General features: G+C 44.0%; 1 protein-coding gene and 1 long non-coding RNA gene across 2 annotated transcripts in view; one reads left to right on the forward strand and one right to left on the reverse strand.

The window, feature by feature from the left end:
* The window catches only part of FAM89A (family with sequence similarity 89 member A), a 533,463-nt gene that overhangs the window by 422,253 nt on the left and 91,446 nt on the right, over positions 1 to 19,764 (forward strand). The window lies entirely within an intron of this gene.
* On the reverse strand, positions 10,113 to 12,854 carry LOC134585700 (uncharacterized). Its single transcript, XR_010086540.1, has 3 exons — positions 12,353 to 12,854; positions 11,579 to 11,694; positions 10,113 to 10,173 (listed from the first exon to the last, which is right to left on the reverse strand). It is a non-coding gene; the product is annotated as an uncharacterized LOC134585700 (long non-coding RNA).

A 19,764-nucleotide genomic window follows, 5' to 3' on the forward strand; every position in this document is an offset into this window, starting at 1 on the left:
GGTAGTTGTGGGGGATTTCCTTAGGTAGGGTGGTGGGAGGAAACGTAGGCATTCTAGGGGCAGGGAGGGTGGTTCGAGGGAAGCTAAGCGTTCTAGGGGCAGGGAGGGTGGTGCAAGGAAAGATAGGCGTTCTAGGGGCAGGGTGGATTTGCCCAGGCAGGGTGGTGGGAAGGAAGGTTGGCGTTCTAGGGGCAGGGAAGGGTCTCCCAGGGAGGAGGGTAGAAGGAAGGGAGTTGGGGAGGATTTGCCCAGGAGACTCCTCATCTGTAGTAGTACAGACTTCTCATCTGAGGAGGCCCCCCCATGGAGAAAGATCATAGGGCCCCCCTTTCAGCAATGCTGAAAACTGTGTGCTGGTGGCTGCCATCATCAAGGAAAAAGGAATACTCTTTTCCTCGACCAGATCATCGGTGAAGAAGGCTGCCTGGGCCAGGATAAGGGACGCAGTAAATGCTGTTGGAGAGGTGTGCAGGTCTATCAGTTGTGTGAGGCACAGCTAAATAATATATCACAAAATTATTCTTTATATAGTCACCTATAAAAATTGTTGAATTTGCAGGGGAATTATAAAAACTAGGCCAAAGTAGCTTTTCTGGATGAAGAGCTGAATAGAAATGTTATTGCAAATTCACCTTTATTCCCTTTTTAGTCATTAGACTCTCTTAAATGTAAAAAAAAACATATAAGCACACCATTTATTACTTGTTCCAAAAAATATTTATTAACTTATCACATTAACAGCAGACAATAATAAATGCAAATATTGTAATATGTAATTTATTTGTATATACATACATATTATTTTATTATTTATATAGCGCCATCAGACTCTGTAGCGCTGTACAATGGGTGATATATAGAAGGCTTGGCCTGGAATTGTGGGAGGTACAACTTGCCCTATATAAACTTAATACTATCTTACTACCTGTCAGCGACGATCCCGGAAGTGCTTAGGTTCTTCCGGTTCACAGCCCGATACGGTTTCCCGCCCGGCAGTCCTCCTGAAAGTTCTCTGCTCGGAGTTTTCGTCAAGCAGCTAAACATCTGTGCATTCAATAGAACGTCTAACAGTGAGTTTTGAGCTGTTCTCAGCTCAATATCGGTCTGTCCTGCCGTGTACATTACCTACATGGGGGGCTTACACTTACACGCTATCGGCTTAAAATTATTTACTTTTATCAGCTGCTACGGTTTCCCGCCGGTCTGTACCAGGCTTACAGCTTACTTTGCAAACATATACGATACGGACGAACTTAGGCATTACGGGGAGTCGGGCAGCTCCATTTATTCTGACTCGACTGTCAGCACGCATAGTTACAACGGTATTTCCCCATTCTAAGTTAAATATAAACGGCCGGTTAGGTTCTTTGGTTGTTTCGTTACTTCCCGGTTCAGCTTTTAAATGATAAGCTCGACATGCTTTAATTCAGGGGCATTAGACCTACCATCACTCTTTCGTACAATCCTGGTCAGAGGTACAGGGCTGTGTCAGCGAAGTGTTCTATAGCTCTGCTTTTCTCCGCTTGCAGGCTGGTTTCTGTCAGCGTGTATTTCAGTCAGTAACTTTGGCTGAATATTTGGCTGAATATCGCCACCTTGTGGCCGTGTGGTATATGGATTAATTTTCATTCTTCTGTAGGCTTGTGTAACTGTATATGCAATTTCCTTGTTATTCATGCTCAAGAACTGTTTTGATTGCCAGTAGGGTTATAAATTGTATTATTTTAACTGCTACTCGGGTCACTCGCACGCCAGTAATAACGTATTATTAAATCCTGTAAGTTAAACCTTTTAATTGTTATAGGAAAATTTTATGTTCAAATCTGGATTACCCTGACTTTCTTTCCCCGCTCTGCCGGTAATCAGTTAAGTCATATCTAACATGTTACTCGGTTATTAATTCTTAGGTTTAATACTAATAATACTAATAATAATATATATTTTAATTACCCCTCCGTTACCGCAAACTATCATTTTCGTGGGGTGTAAACATTCATTGGCTCATAGGTTTTGATACATAGGTATATTTATATGCAGGTTTTACTCAGTACCGTTAATTGGGGTACTCAAAGTGCCCATGGTTAACTACGGACAGTCAATTTACAGTCTCGCACTGTTCATATTTATTACTACTTGAGACTACTTTATTAAATGACGTTGTTTATATGTGTTTTCCCTCCATTTTTTAAATCAAAATATACGACACAGCGTACAAGCGGTACCTGTCACTAAAAGCATCTAATACTTGGTTAAAGTGCTGGCTTTCTCCCGCCAAGTCTTCGCTAAAGCTTTTACGCATACGGTTAGTATACAACTTTTGTTGGGGATAAATAGTACGTTTCTACAGCTGCTCCCAGGCTTAGGTCATAATTTAAATCTGTAAATGTTCTAGGTTCAAGTAAGAATTTGGTTAAACTACTTCAGGATACTTCAGCCAAGTCATTTATCAGGTATGTATACGGCTCAAACACAAACTAGGTTACCCTTTAATTCCTCGCCAAATTAGGAATACCATAGGCCTCTTCGCCTAACAGTCTAGTGGTCCCGCAAGGCATACCGACTACCGTTTCGTTCAGAGGTTCAGGCCAATCGTCCCATTTCATAGTTAGAGCCTTGCATCATCTCATAGTTAGGGCCTCACCAGTCACGGCCATTCGTTATTACTCTATTAACCGTCACCGAGAGGCCAACACCCCGCCACCCACCTCAGTGGCACAAAGGCCCCACGAGCCAAATCATAGGTAGAGCCTCTCATAGCCACTTGGCAAGTAGTCAGGGCCTCACCTGTCACCAATAAATAAGCTAGTTAATATAATTTCGCCAGTAGGCATTAGCATAGTAAGCTGGGTCTCTACCGTTCCATACAGTACTATACTAAATTTATCCATCTACCTCACTTCCCAGCATGTCTAACCAGTCTATACAAGGAGATGATTTGTCGGTGGCCAGCACTCCACTCAGATCAGGCTCACAGAGACGTACCGATCCACCAAGTCCAGCTTCCAGCTATCGGTCCTGGACTATCCCCAAGATCACCTCTGAACTTAAAAGAAGAAACATTCCTTTCCCGGCTACAGCCAGGAAAGCTGAACTGTTTAGACTATTAAACGTTACTGATGACAACGAGAGGCCAGGCCCTAGTACGGTTTTCAATGTGCAAAATAGCCTGGCTGAATTACACAATATGATGACCTCCCTTGTTTCCTCGGTAGCAACAATTAACAATAGGTTAGATAATCTGGAGTCAAACAGTATCACGACCGTTCCAGAAATTCCCTTGCCAGCTACTGAGCCCACACCTAACTTAGGTAAAGATAACCCTCTACCAACTAGTAGAGCCTCCAATATCATTAACCCTATTCACCTCATTCCTCAGTCCCTAAGACGAGACATTATAGAGGGGAAGGACGTAAATCTAGCATCACTACTGATTGCTGCACAAGACGTGGTAGAAAACAGGGCCTATACTTTCGAGGACCTGTCAGTAGTGATGAAATCTAGAGACCCGAGACTTAATAGGAAACTCAACATCCCCGAGTTTGTCCTCGCATTTGGCTTATACAGAGAGGTCATCTGTACAACTTTCCCACTTAGGAGAGAGGAGCTTGACTTGTATCTTCATAAAGTGATTGAATTAGCATACAAGTACGGCGGCTACGCATTTTACGACTATCACAAGTCATTTTCTTCAAGATCCGCTGCTTCTCTCTCCCAATACAATACCATTACTGATTGGGCACAGCTAGACACAGAGTTGTTCCTGATGCATTTTGCAGGTCTTAAAACCCCGTCCTGCGCTATATGCTCATCTGCTGCTCATTCAGTTAACTTCTGTCCAGAGAACGTAGCAACCCCTTCTACCAGTAACGCAAATTCTGGTTATCAATCTAACACGTCACAGAGGGAAGTGAGAGACAAACTGGGTAGGCCTATTGTTTTCCTAGGTAAAGCTCAAGTATGCAACAATTTTAATGCAGGTAGTTGCAGTTATAGTGCGTGTAGGCTGTTACACGTATGCTCAATATGTTTTAGAGCACATGCCAAAACAATGTGCCCCAACAGACTGTACCCTAACAAATCTGCCACGCCAATAAACGTACCTAAGTTGCAACGCTACCTGTCTAAGCATCCTTCTGTTCATTTGGTTAATTTTCTCACGGCAGGATTTACTAATGGGTTCCACACAGGCTTCGTGTCACTCCCCACAGGGGTTTTAGAATGCCCCAACTTGCAGTCGGCACTCACAGACCCAGACAGTATACGCGAACTGTTACACAAAGAAATTTCAAATGGTTTTATGATAGGCCCATTCTCTACTCCTCCTTTCACTTCCTGGAGGACAAACCCACTAGGTATCGCCACAGGCAAATACAACAACAAAAAGCGTTTGATCATTGACTTCTCCGCCCCACACTCGTCCCCAACTCCTAGCCTTAATGCTCTGATTCCTTCAGAGGACTTTTCCCTGCAATACGCCAGGATTGACGATGCCATCCAAGCAATAATTCATGCCGGCAGGGCGGCTTGGTTGAGTAAATCAGACATCACAAACGCCTTTAAACTGCTCGCCATCCACCAGTCACTCTGGCATCTGCATGGAGTTAAGTGGGAAGGAAGCTACTATTTCGCAACAAGACTGACCTTCGGATCTAAAAGTAGCCCCAAGTTATTTGATATATTTGCCGAAACTTTAACCTGGCTCCTACTCAACTCATGCAGATGTCCAGTAGTCATTCACTACCTAGACGACTTCCTAACCATCGAACCTCACCTACACACACCCCACAGCCTACAGTACATGCTCACTCTTTTCAAAGACTTAGGAGTCCCCGTTGCACAAGACAAAACTGAAGGTCCCAACACAACTATCACGTTCCTGGGTATTACACTCGATTCAGTTTCTATGCAAGCCAGCCTGCCTCAAGAGAAAGTAGACCGGATACTTTCTTACATAAACACTTGCACGTCACAAGGCACTTGCACTAGGAAACAACTGCAATCACTACTCGGTTCACTAAACTTTGCCATGAGAATTATTCCTCAGGGTAGATCCTTCATATCCAGAATCCTCTCTCTGTTACACGGCCTACCCGACGACGACTCCACAACTTCCCTTAACGATTCGGCTAGAGCCGATCTGCAAATGTGGCAGCTATTCCGATCTTCTTGGAATGGCAGGTCCCCGTTTGTTCCACCCATATCTGACGATTCCCCTGTTATTTGGACCGATGCTTCAGGTGCGTTAGGGTATGCAGCCATTTTCGGTGATGAGTGGCTATATGACTCTTGGCCAGTTGAGACCACCTCTCTCGAAAATTTCAATAACACCTCGGCTCTTTTTGAAATTTATCCTATTGTAGCAGCCGCTCACGTCTGGGGTAAAGAATGGAGTGGTCAGTCAGTCAGGTGTTTTTCAGATAACGTAGCTACCTGTGATATAGTGAACAAAGGCCGCTCTCAATCACTAACAATTATGAAATTAATAAGGAGACTAACCTGGCTGGCGGCTAACCTACAATTCTGTATTACTTGTTATCACGTTCCGGGTGTTCAAAATAACGCTGCTGATGCTCTTTCACGTTTAAATTTACAGGAATTTTTCAGGTATCACCCAACAGCAAACCCGCAACCCAGGGCGGCACCAAGCTTCCCAGAACTAATTATGACATAAGTTCTCTCTTACAGCATGGTAAATTTCTCGCTCAGGCAGGCCTGTCAACTAACACAAGGAAAGCCTACTCTAGAGCTTACAAATTGTTTAAAGATTTTGTTCGTGATTATCACGTAATAAATGTTTTTTCTGTTGAAACTGTTGTTGCGTTCACATCTTTTTGCCATATTTCTCTTAAATTAGCATACAACACTATCAAACTCTACTTAACAGGCATACAACACTACATGTTAACCAACCATCCCAACAAAACTCCATTTCTTACGTCTTACCCAGTTAAAAGCATATTAAGAGGGGTTCACAGATTATCAGCACACAATCCCATCAAAAGACTTCCCATAGACAGTAAACTTTTTAAAAGTATCTCCGATGTTCTCGACACAACCCCTTTTGAACACACTACAAACAATTATAAAATCAGCAGCTTACTTGGCTTTTTACGGTTTTTTGAGACCTAAAGAGTTCTCAGTGGAAAAAGCAACCGATTCGGAGCTTTGCCTCCAAAAGAAACACCTACACAAAGAACAAGACCACTATGTCTTATCCATTTCCTGTACTAAAACTAGCCAAACAGGTCCTCCGGTAGAAATTAAATACTATCCTACCTTTACCAAATGGTGTCCTATACCACTTTTAGATAGTCTAGTGAGGTCCCAAATCACTTCCAGTCCACTTTTGGCCATTCAAGGGAAGCCCCTAACAACCAAGCAGTTTATGTATTACATTCGTACTCTTTTACTCAGGCTTGGACATAACCCACACGCATTCTCGGGTCATTCCTTTCGCATTGGTGCCGCTTCAGCTGCCTCAGGTAACCACGTACCGACACACATCATTAAAAACATGGGAAGATGGAAGTCTTCTGCATACAATAGGTACATTCCTAACCCTGAAAGTGAAATAAGAATGGCTTTCCATAATATGTCTAAATAATGTTTGTATTTAAATAAACTTGTATGAATTATCAAGAAATCGCTTCTAATCATTTTTGCCCTCTTTTACAGGCCTAACCTCACGTCAGTTTCGGCACACCTCAACTGACTTGCTAGTACTAATACTGCTTCTTTTTGTTATCATTGTCTAACGTCCTCGTAATGTGCTGTACACAAATATATATATATATCATATTAGTATACATATTGGTTAATTAATAGTTTAATAGTCAAATGACATAAAATAGTAACTTCTTAACTTCTTTATGTAGCTAGCAATTACAATCTAATAAGCAAATTACATTTTAAATGTAATATTTAAAATCTTACACTCCCCAGTCAGTGTCCAGGCTAACCTGATAGTGGAAGCAAGCCATCATATTTTTAATAAGACTTAACCTTTGTTAACTTTTTGTCAATTTCTTATGTACTTAATAAATTAACGAATGCGGTTTTTAACAGGTACTATGTTTGCAAGGCAGCGGTGAAAAAGAAGATGTCACAGTCCACTGTGGGATTCAATGAGTGGCAGACTCGTCTCAAAGATGGGCTCCTTTCAGAGGCTGTCCCGAGTCTTGGTGCTGCGGATACGGAAGAGCCAGCTGTGCAGCAGCGAGCTGGTGAGTAAAATAGTTAAAATAGTACTGTGTTAGCCTTGGAAAAACAGGAAACAAGTCGAGTTAAAATTATACCACTAAAACACAATTCCTAATAACAAAGCAGAGTTAATGGCTCTGACAGAGAAAAAGGGGGGGGGGGGGAGGTAGGAATGAAAGACACAGGGTATTAAAGAATGTTCTAGGCAGTAAATTCGCTGGTTCTACGGAGATCCAACCATAGGCGTGCGCAGCCTGTTGCATTAGGGTGTGCACCCTAAAGCACAAACACACGCCGCGTGTATATGTATTTTTATATACACATACACAAACATACATATATATACATACATGCATACACACAAATACAAATATACATAGGTGCAGTGCGTGTGATTGTGAGCAGTGCAGCGTGTAAGGGGTGCAGTCTGTGTGATTGCGAGGGGTACAGTGTGTGTGTGTATTTGTGAAAGGTACAGTGTGTTGTAATTGTGAAGGGTGCAGTGTGTATGATTGTGAAGGGTACAGTGTGTGTAATTGTGAAGGGTACAGTGAGTGATTGTGAGGGGTACAGTGTGTGTGATTGTGAGGGATGCAATGTGTGTGGGGTACAGTGTGTATGATTGTGAGGGGTGCACTGTGTGTGCGACAGGGGGTAGGGGGTGGAGGGGCAGTGACAGGGGGTAGGGGGGTGGAGGGGCAGTGACAGGGGGTAGGGGGGTGGAGGGGCAGCGACAGGGGGTAGGGGGGTGGAGGGGCAGCGACAGGGGGTAGGGGGGTGGAGGGGCAGCGACAGGGGGTAGCGGGGTAGAGGGGCAGCGACAGGGGGTAAGGGGGGTAGAGGGGCAGTGACAGGGGGTAAGGGGGGTAGAGGGGCAGTGACAGGGGGTAAGGGGGGTAGAGGGGCAGTGACAGGAGGTAGCAGGGGTAGATGGTTAGTGACAGGGGTTGGGGTAGAGGGGCAGTGTAAGGGGTTAGGGGTAGTGACAGGGGTTAGGGGGTAGAGGGGCAGTAACAGGGGGTGTGGGTGAGTGGAGGGGCAGTGACAGGGGGTTGGGGGGTAGAGGGGCAGTGACAGGGGTTGGGGGGTACTGACAGGGGTAAGAGGGGTTGAGGGGCAGTAACAGGGGGTGTGGGGGAGTGGAAGGGCAGTGGCAGGGGGTAGTGACAGGGGTTAAGGGGGTAGAGGGGCAGTGACAGGGGTTAGGGGGGGTAGGGGGGTAGTGACAGGGGTTAGGGGGTAGAGGGGCAGTAACGGGGGTGTGGGGGAGTGGAGGGGCAGGGGGTAGTGACAGGGGTTAAGGGGTAGAAGGGCAGTGACAGGGGTTAAGGGGGTAGAGGGGCAGTGACAGTGGTTAGGGGAGTGGAGGGGCAGTGACAGGGGGTAGTGACATGGGTTAGGGGGGGTTGAGGGGCAGTGGCAGGGGGTAGTGACAGGGGTAAGGGGGGTAGAGGGGCAGTGACAGGGGTTAGGGGGGGTAGAGGTGCAGTAACAGGGGGTGTGGGGGAGTGGAGGGGCAGTGGCAGGGGGTAGTGACAGGGGTTAAGGGGGTAGAGGGGCAGTGACAGGGGTTAGGGGAGTGGAGGGGCAGTGACAGGGGGTAGGGGGGTAGTGACATGGGTTAGGGGGGGTTGAGGGGCAGTGGCAGGGGGTAGGGGGTAGTGACAGGGGTAAGGGGGGTAGAGGGGCAGTGACAGGGGTTAGGGGGGTAGAGGGGCAGTAACAGGGGGTGTGGGGGAGTGGAGGGGTAGTGACAGGGGTAGGGGGTAGAGGGGCAGTGGCAGGGGGTAGAGGGGAAGGGGGTAGGGGCAGTGACAGGGGGTTGGATGGGGCAGTGAGTGACAGGGGGTAGAAGGGGGTGGGGGCAGTGAGTAGATGGGGGTGGGGGTGCAGTGAGTGACAGGGGGTAGAAGGGGGGTTTATAAATACCTGCCCTGGTGGTCCAGTGGGTGCCCTCTCTCTTCAGTCTGCAGCTCCGCTGGGAGTGAGCTGCAGACCACATGGTGAGTCTCGCGATCTCCAGTCAGAGCGTTGCCGCGGCAACGCTCTTACAGGCTGGAGATCGCGAGACACCTCAGTCTGCAGCTCACTCCCAGCGGAGCTGCAGACTGAGGCCGGATCTCTGTCAGGGCAGACTGACAGGAGGGGCCTCGCACCCGGCGGCATTGTGGGCATGCCGCCGGGCCCCCTCCTGTGTCGGTTCGAGTACCCGACATGTCAGTCTGCCCAGAGGCAGTGCAGCACGGAGGTGTGATTAGGGTGTGCCCAGGCACACCCGGCACACCCCGTGCGCACGCCTATGGATCCAACAGATAAAATCAGTTTGGTCAGATCATCCCTGATCACTTCACTCCCTGGTTGGGGGGGGGGCAATAAAACAATTAAGACACATGCCAGATACATGAAGGTGTCAAATATTTGCCATTTGAAATAAGTTCACTGCAGTAATCCAGCAGATTATGAATTAGTAAAGTTTTATTGTGAAATAAATTCACTGTCTCTCTTAAACTGGCATATTCGCTTGACCACCCATATTTTTCTCTCGATCTGGGTGCTGAATGATCCCCCCAAAAAGTGCCAAAAACTTCACATTCTGGATACTGTGTCCACAGTTCACATGACAGAAATGTTCTCCAAACAGATTTCTGTTAATACCCTGTGTCTTTCATCCCCTCACTTTTCTCTCTCTCTCTCTCTCTCTCTTTCTCAAAGCTGTTAAATCTGATTTGTTATTATGAATTTTGTTTTAGCCTCATGCATGCGGAGGGACCTAGCAACTTGGTCTTAAAAGCTTGTAATCAGACTCTCAGGTAGTGAGTAAAATGCATTTCATTATTACATTTTTGTTTTGAAGCTCACTATACTTCACTATTACAAGTGTGAACTTACTTTTTGCTTTCGATTTTTTTTTTCTTCAAGGTCCATCAACGTCATCTGACGTTGGATCGGCTCCAGGCACATCTCAGCCAAGTTCTGGTGAGTACACAAACACAAAGGGTAAATAAATAATTAACAGCATTTATTCAGCATTAAAGGGACACTCCACTGCCTAAATAAAATAACAAAACAAATAAAAATCACTGTTTAGAAGATGTACCCCCCAATGAAAACATTTTTTCACTGGGGCTATATCCAACACCTTGCAGAACCGGCAGTTATCTTGTCTGCAGTCTTTGCAAGCCCTCCCCTTCTAACCCCCACCCAGACTTTCTGTGGCTGACCAATCACAGACTTTCCAATGTAGTTGAATAAGAAGTCTTTGCAAGGCAGGTGCTCTGGGAAATTGACTGCCTATGGAGATTAGCTCAGCTGAGCTAACCAAATCCGGACGTTGACCGGTTATCTGCTTGTAAGCTAGGGGGTGTTACTAAGTTCATTTATAAAAGGTGACAATTTATAATAAAATCTGCACTTTTTATAAAATGAAAAAAGAGGACACACTCGTACATAAAGCCTTACTTATTATAAAATCACTGAAGTTGTCATGATGGTTGGATTAACTCTTTAACCAATGCCATTCTTGCTAATCCAGCCAATCTATGCAGAATTTGCTTAAATCACTGATACAGGTTTTTTTTTTCCACTCAACTCCCAAGGCTTCCTTTACCTCCAGTAGACATCTCAATAGCCAGATTAGTCTAAGATTTACTCACAAAAGGTCAAATATCTGCTGAAATCCCAAAATGGCATATAAAAAATTACTATTAGAATTTTTAAACTTCAGAATAAGTAGCCTTAAGCCATACTGAATAGTAGCAATTTTAACAGCCGCAAATCTTCGCATGATCAATAACAAGTCCTGTATAGAACACTTAAAAGAACACTAAAGCACCTATTGCTAAGGTCATCTACCTGCCCGCCCCGGTACTCATAGAGGAGCATTGGAGACCTGATGTCCATGCAAAATGTGCGCATCAATTTTCCCCATCGGAAAACATTGGATCAATGCAATTATTTTTTTCATTTTTTTTTTTTTTTTTTATAGCATTTGCAGTCACGTGACAGAGTTGGAAAGCTGCTGAAGGAGTGTTTAACAATGCAGATGGAAACATTGCAGCTTCTCAAGCTGAAATATTTTACATTGTATGGTTAAACCTACAGGCTACAGACTTTCATCTTAAAGAAGTGGTCTGGGTGACTATAGTGTCTCTTTATAACATTCTATCCCAAAACATGTGATTTGGGGTGAATTTGCAAAGAAATTCAACATCTAGACCAAAACTGCTAAAAAATATTCTCCAATTCCGCTCTTTTACCGTATCGGCTACTTTAGTCTAGATCTTGCAGTTCCCTTTCACATTCACCCACGTTAACGCACTTTTTAATTTTTAAATATGTAATCAGAAAAATGTGCTTTTTTATTTTAATTATTGGCTACCTTAAAAACGTATGTGTACTTTTCATCCATCTTTAACAGACTTCCGTATCCCACAAGTGACATCCTCTGAGAGACGACCTGGGCCCATTTCTCCTCCACGTAAGTAGAAACTGCATCTAAACATAACACGCCATCATTACCTATGCATTACACACAATGATGAGGGCTTACCATATAAAACACTTTAACCCCTTAAGGACACATGACGTGTCTGACACGTCATGATTCCCTTTTATTCCAGAAGTTTGGTCCTTAAGGGGTTAAAGTTGTTAACAATCCATCTTCAAACTCAAACACACACACACACACACACACACACATATAAATGTGTATCTTGTAATACCTTTTTTATTGGACTACCAGAATTTTTTAATGAAAAGCTTTCGGGAGAACCTCCCTTCCTCAAGTCTAAAGCATTTCTGAGCAAGACGACACATAGAATTCAAAGTTGAATTGTGATACAGGGATTAAAGCGACATGGTGCAGATAAGACACAGGTTTGTTAGAGAATAGGCACTATTCTTGCAGACGGTCGTAATATATTGTGTAAAGATCACAAAGTGAGGGGGAGAGAGAGAAAAGGAGTGGGGTCATGGAGAGGGAGAGAATAGGGGACATGGAGGGAGAGAAAAGGGGAGGAAAATGAAGGGAGAGAGAAAAGGGGGGACATGTAGGGAGAGGGGGCAGAAGCCTGTCTGTGGCCCATGTACACGCGCTTAACCACTAGTATGTAATATATTATATATATGATCAAAAAAGGTGTTATTTTTTTACCTTAGAAGTCTTCATGTATGATTCTGCATGACTCCCCTGATGCACCAGATTATGTTGGCAACAGCAGTCAATGACAATACCAGCGACCTTTTGAGGAGAGTATAGCACGGTCACACAAGAGTGATCTAAATGTACCATTTATTACGGACCAGGTCCTCAGGTGGGTCTCATTGTAGGCTTGCTCAGTAAGACAAAGATGCTATGTGACATGTGAGCAGCCAGGCATTAAATCCATATCTTGTGTCACCTGTTGGAGGAGATATGAATTGTTGTTAATATATGGGAGGAGTGCTGAGGATGGTCATGTCAGTTTATAGTGTGAATTTGAAGTGCACTTGCCTCTACAACTTTATAGTGATGGAAAGCAGTTCAGTGAATGCTTAACTTGCGTGTGAGCAGTGCACTAAACCCAGGGCAGGTTGTGCACAAGTAAAAGCAAGTAGCAGTGCAGCATTGATATTGGACATAAAATTACAGAAGTTGTGCCTGGTGTGTGCATTTATAACTTACTTAGTGTTAGAATTGTGTTATATCTTATCCACAGCAATGGTGAATTGCACAGGTGTGTTTGGGATCAAGCTTACTGGGTGTGTAACTGCGTGTGAGTAGTGATGGGAGTGTTAAGAGTGCAGGTGATGGAATGTCATGGCCTGACGTGTTGACATACCATTACTTACCAACCATCGATCAGGGAATCCTCCTGTTTCTGGTTTTGAGTCATATCCAAGTCGGAAAAAGACTGAAAAAAATCCACTGCAATGGCTCAGTTATGGCACCTATGTGAGTTGTCCATCTTCGGGAGCCAAATCTCATATTTCAAGCGAGTACGGAGCTGTTCCACCCAGAACACATCAACGAAGAGTTGGCAAACTATCACACAACTCAGCACACTATTTCTTTAGATCAATTCAACAACTTAAGAGCAATGAGATATGACATGCTTTTTTTTTTTTTACCAACTAGCTGGTAGGATACACATGTAAAAAGAAAAAAAAATCTATAAATGAAGGTAAACAAACAAATATCCGTCCCATAGTGAGTTAAGTGAGCAAAAAAAACACTTAAAGCCCAAAATGTGTTTCAGCGCTAACATGGCGCCTTCCTCAGGGAGAAAAACAAGTGACTGAATCCTAGAAGGATTTAAATATAGCCCGTGTGGAGATAGACCAATAGTTGGACCAATCATAGTAGTCGTTGGGTGCATAATAGATTAGCCACGTGTTGTGTGGCCAATCAATAAGGAGTACGTCATAAAGTGGGGCGGAGTTAACGATTAAACAGAAGAGAAAACACTTTCAAGGAAGGTATATCCCAACACGCAAACATGAGACACAGATATCTACTAATGAAAGATAGTAAACGTATTACCGGTCCTTAGAGTGGCCGGGCTTAACGTGGAAGTATAGAATAATGACAAAATAGAGAAAAACAGATGGAGGGTATGGACGAAATAGTTTAATCTGTGTCAAAGCTAAGAGTGGGGTAAGCCAACTTGAGCAAACTGACGTTTAGGAAAGCCATTTGCTCCATGAGCTGCAGTGCCAGTTGGGAGCGCTGAGGGCAAAGTATGTTTCCGGTAACAGAAAAAACACGTTCACTCTGGACATTGTTTGGGGGTCAAGAGAGTAGCTCCTGGGCTAACAGAGAGAGAGAGAGCAGGCCACACAGGCCTTTTCTCACAGAATTTTCCCTCTCTTGTTTTGCCACTTTTCAAGAATTCCGAAGCACTTTGGAACTGCAGCTCGGTTCGGCACTTCCGAACTCCTAAACATCGGCACTTCGGACATTCGGAAGCATCCGAATGTCCGAATTGCCGCAATTCGTCCGAATTTACATTCGGTACTAAATGAATTGCACATGTCTAGAAAATACGTATAAATATACTATGCAAAAGATATATACAAGTATATAGGAAAATACATACATATCTATATGCAGATTTTAGAGCAGGGGTCCTCAAACTCCGGCCCCCCATATGTTGCTGAACTACAACTCCCATGATTCTTTGAATTACATAGATAGTAAGAGAATCATGGGAGTTGTAGTACAGCAACATCTGGGGGGGCGGAGTTTGAGGACCCCTGTTTTAAAGAGTGTATTAAAAAAAGCATACATACATATACATATATATCAGAATATATAGAATGGAAATATGAGAAATACTTAAATATTTTAAAAATACTTGAACTACACATGAAAAGTGCTGTAGTTTGTGTATTCATATATTTCTCTTAAGTGAATGACAAGTATCCTTTTATAAACTGGGGTATAAAATGCACCACTAATCAGAAATCAGCTAAGTCTAAATCTTTATTTAGTCCACCAAAGTTGTACAAAGTGCCCATCTTGAAGATCCAATATGACTCTCTCTGTCTTAAAATCTTAAGTCTATCTCCAACTCTCTTTGTGAGATAGATACCTTCTATTCCCTTCACGCTTATGCCTTGTGGCTCTCCATTATGTATCTCGAGAAAATATAGGGGAACTCTGTGATTAGTACATTTTTTCCTTATGGCTCTTACATGCTCACAGATTCTTGTTTTTAGTTTTCTGCATGTACGGCCAATATATTGTTTACCACATGGGCATTCTATAAGATAAATAACATAGGATGTGTTACAGTTAATTAATCTTTCTATTTCATATTTTTTGTCTTCATTATTATGTTTATATGAAAACTATTTATTGTCCTTTGATTTAATAAATAGGAAGGTAATGCAGTTTTTTCTTCCACATCTATATATTAATTTAAATGACAAAATGCCAGTCTTGTTCTTCTTCTTTCGTGTCATACTTGGAGCAATAATATTTTTAAATGTCTGGTTCTTCCTGAATACAATTGTTTTTTTGTCATCTTCTAATTACTTAGAAAAAGTAGAGTGTATAGGGTACAGAGAAGACACAATGATGGTAGTATCAAGAGCAAACGTGGGATAACCCCTAAATAGTGAACCTAACTTGGAAAAAATAATAAAGAAAAAGAAAAAAACTAAATCCACCAGCAAGTGTATCTTGATTTGGACGTTATTGAAGTTAGTGCCAGGGTTAAAACTTAACTTTTAATGTAATTTGTTAAGATTGAAACTAAGATAAATTGAATCGAACTAAATATTCAGTCCTTTTTGTATTAAATAATAGGTAATGTGGCAGCAAGGCAACAGTGAGTCATTGTAAATTGTCGGTGGGCAAGTAGGTATAATATTATTTAAACACAGTTAAACATATCTGTTAAACATATCTGTGAAACATATCTGTGAAACATATCTGTGAGAGTCTCACTGTTAAAATACACCTACCATTAAAATTATAGACCAATCATTTCTTTGTCAGTGGACAAGCGTTCAAATCAGCAAGGGATCAAATACTTTTTTTCCCACACTGTATTTTCACTGTCAGCTGGGACAGTTCAGCTCTGCACACTTTTTTCCCATTTGACAATTTTATTAATTTCAAAAGATAGAGGGAGGGTTGCAGAACATCTCTGTACATTTTGAATTGTATTATTCTATATATTTCTGTTGACGTGGCAAGTGGGCTTACACCTAGTGACCATTGGAGTGAAATGAAAAACATCCATTTATTTAAAAATGCTTTGGGATTTGAGATAGTGTGCAGGTAACTTTTCTTTTGTTTTTTATTCTTTTGCTGATCCATCTCCCTGCACACTGGACACCGAAGAGCAGGGAGGCGGATCAGAAGTCCCTGCAGCACATGTGCTCACTCTGACAGCCTGTCAGAGCGATCACTGCTGCAGGGACAGCGCGATCGGGTGTTCCCGGTCTGCCTCAAATACCGAGGCAGCCCTGAGGAGCGTTAACCCTGGGATTAACTTGGGGTTAATCCCCAAGTCTGGGGTTAACTTTAGCGCATGGCGGACGCAGCCCATCATTCAGCGTTAACTGCTTCCCCGGCATGTCGAACAAAGGCCGTCATCCGGCGGCAAGGGGTTAAACTCATAGGTACCTGCAGGTAACACTAAATGGGGTTCTGTGCAGGAATAGCACACACCAGCTTTACGAAATTACAAAAACCTTTATATATGTGTATATGCCAAAATAAAGAAAAAACACAATTTGACTCCAATCTTTAGCAGAGATTGGCGATGAAATGGCTAGGTAAAAAGTGTCAAACTAACCTTAGGTAAATAGCCTGTGAGGTCCAATATATTATATATATATATATATACACACACACACACACACAGTTTTGTGTGGCAATTTTTTTTTTCTGTGATGGCTACTAAACCTACAAGACAAACATACCAACTTTTGCAAATGCATTTTATTTATGTCCTTGTATTTTGTGACCTGTAACTTTCAATATAAGCTGAAATCCTATACGTATGATGTACTCTATAAATCAAGACACATAAGTTAAATTATTTTGAATTACTTTTCCTAAGCTGGACATATTATGCACACGCTATTATTGCCAAAACTGTGAGACAAATGTATTTATTTTTTTTTTACAATTAAGGAGAATGTATCTATGTATATGTGACATCAAATTAAAGCACTGTTTGTCCTCTAAAAAAATGGGTATGTGTTGGTACAATAATTGACAGAGATGCAAATTGCGTTTGAACACAAACAGCAAAATATGCAAATATAGCTTGTGTCCTTAAGCGTAAGACAAGCTTCTGAAGCTGTGTCCTTAAGGGGTTAAAATAAATTCGCTACAGGTTTATCCAATTTGTATGAAGTGCATGTGCTCAATGCCTGGTCAACTGCATGTTTGTGTAAGTTTCTGGAAACTCAAGGGAAGATCCACCTCTTCCCTCCATCTCTTCATACTGCCAAAGAGGAGCTTGAGTGCAGCATACTATCTGGAAGATAGAAGGTAATAAAAATATTGTTTCTTATTCTTTTAATAATAAAAATAATTGTTCTTATTTTTTCAGTCCTACAAAGTTTTTTTTTGAGATTTGAGTGTATTGTGGACATTGTTTTTCATGGACGCACCATGATACACATAACAAACATAACCACACAGTGCCAGTCCAGATTAGGAATAAAAGATTGTAAATGCATAATATAAGAAAAAATTTGGTGTTAAAAGTGTCTACCTATTTTCTTTTTTATGCATGACCTGTGGCTTTATAGGCACATCAAATATGCTTAATGAGAAATCTGTAATTTGCATATTAAGCCATAGGTGATGTCATTAATAGACCACAGCAAAGACAATTTAAAACCTTTTTTTTTTTTAAACACATTTTTACCCTGCTGGATCATTCAAAATGCTTACCCAGCATGATAGGAGTTGCATTAAGCAACTCTTAGAGGGCTATGACAGGCAGAGCTTCCCTTTGGTGTTCATACACCCAGTGCTGGGCACCCACAAGGCGCCTCCTCATCGCCAGTCATAGTAATGAAGCCCATGGAGCAGCAAAGCTAGGTGGAATGGGCCCTGACAGAGCATATGGAAAGGGAGTTTGTGAGTGGAGGATTTAAAAGGGGCATGGCCTAAGGAATCTTACTATAATTAATGGACATTTTAAGTGGGGATCCATTTTAAATTTAAATTATTACCTTCTTGTAGCTGTTGCTGTCAGGTTTTTGTGGATTTTTTCTTTTTTCTCTTGCAGATGGATTACCTGGATGCAGAGAGCGGCATGGCGGCGATACTGGACGGTGTCAGGGCGGCTGTTCAGGAGCATGGAGTGGAGTGGCTGGAGGAGAGATTGGGAACAGTGCTGGAAGTGGCGGGAACTCCTGTGGCACAGGCGCGCAGGACGTCTCGGAGCACTAGGCCGCAACGGCTGAGCCCAGAGGATGGTAGAGGAGCGGTGAGGGGACGGAGCGGTGAGGGGACAGAGCCCTTCAGCGGGCGAGCCTGGAGACAGTATGGTGAGCGGTGGCGGAAGGAGCCGGGCTTGTGGAAGTTCTTGTGCGGCCACACTCTGTGGATGACAGCCGTGACTGAGGGGTGCGGCCCGGACAGCGTAATGCTGCGCCTTCCGGCAGTCGGCAGGACTCCACGGATGACTGCTGCGGCAGGCCTCTCGACCACTGGGGCACTGCTGGGACCAGGAAACGGCCGTCCGGTCAGAGCAGGCCTGGTGAGTTGACCCCCAGGGCTGTTATGGTACAGAGGGGAATAAAAAGGAGGTTGGTAGGCAGGGCCCCCTTTACCCAGTCAGGCTCTGCTGAGGGTTTGGCAGCCAGAAGGGGTTTGGGCAGCAGTGAGGTCTTGGCACCCTTGGAGGTTTCGAGGGTAGGTGGAGATGCATCCCAGACACTCAGCATGGTACAGCAGGGCGAGTATGGGCTACAGGCATCCCCTTCCAGAGCGCAGAAGCTTCAGGTGGCAGGTCAGAGTGCCGATCATAGGATGCTGGCGACAGGTGGCAATGTCACAGCAGGACGCAGCAGGGCTCCATCACCAAGTGCTTTAGGACAGCTGGCCAGCGGGTGGGCAGAGATAGCCGCACTCCGGACAGAGATGCCAGGTCCTCAGGGCAGTGCAGGTCTAGCGGGGCTGGCAGGAGGACTTCTCGCCAACGCTCCAGGAGCAGTCAGTGGAGCAGGCACCGTAGCAGCAGTGGGGAGTCTTCAGCCAGTCGCCGCTACAGATCGCCCATTAGGGGACCATGCTCGCGGGGGAGCGCTTCCAGGTCAGTCAGCGGGGGCTCCCCTGAAAGGCAGCACAAAAAATCCTCAGGAAGTCAATATAGCCGCAAGGGTCAGGATACCAGGAGTTGCATGTCACAAAGGGGGCCGGAGGGGGAGGTCAGGAGGTTCTGAGGATGGCCTCCCCAGGATTTCTTCTTCTGTTTACAGGTCCTCGGATCTTAGGACTGCGGGCCGGAGAAGACCACAGGACGTCGGTGTGCACTATGCAGCTTCGCCAGGGCTCTCTCACGGCGGAGTTCGGGAAGCAACCCCAGGGTCGGCTGTTTGGATGGCGGGGTTTGGATGGCGAGTCCCATCTTGCACCACACTTGGGAGACTTATTAGTGGGTTACAAATATTTTACTACATCTTGGAGTGCGGGTTCAGAGCAACGGGCTTCTTTTAGTAGGGTATGGGCTCCTGGGTGTACAGGGATGGGGTCTGGCGAGCAGGGTATTCCAGGAGTGGCAGGGAGCAGTTCAGGCAAGGCGGTAGTAGCATCGTTTGCATCAGTGGCCACAGAAGTGATAGCTGAGTGGGATTTATTGTTAGGAGACATTCCTGACGCTGCACATCTGAATGTGCATGTGTCGTTTGCAGGACCGTTGGGGTGCCATCTAATGACAGAGTTTAAAGAAGAATGATGGAAAGGGGAGTTCGTGGAGATATTCTCCCTTCTTCCCTTGGAAGAATATTTAGATTTAAAAGAGGACAAAAAGGACTCAAAAAAGGAGGAGGAGGAAAAGCGACTGTGATATAGGAAAATCCCAAAAAACATTTGGGAATTGGCTGAGAGCT

Source organism: Pelobates fuscus, chromosome 2, assembly GCF_036172605.1.
Source record: "Pelobates fuscus isolate aPelFus1 chromosome 2, aPelFus1.pri, whole genome shotgun sequence".
NCBI lineage: Eukaryota > Metazoa > Chordata > Amphibia > Anura > Pelobatidae > Pelobates > Pelobates fuscus.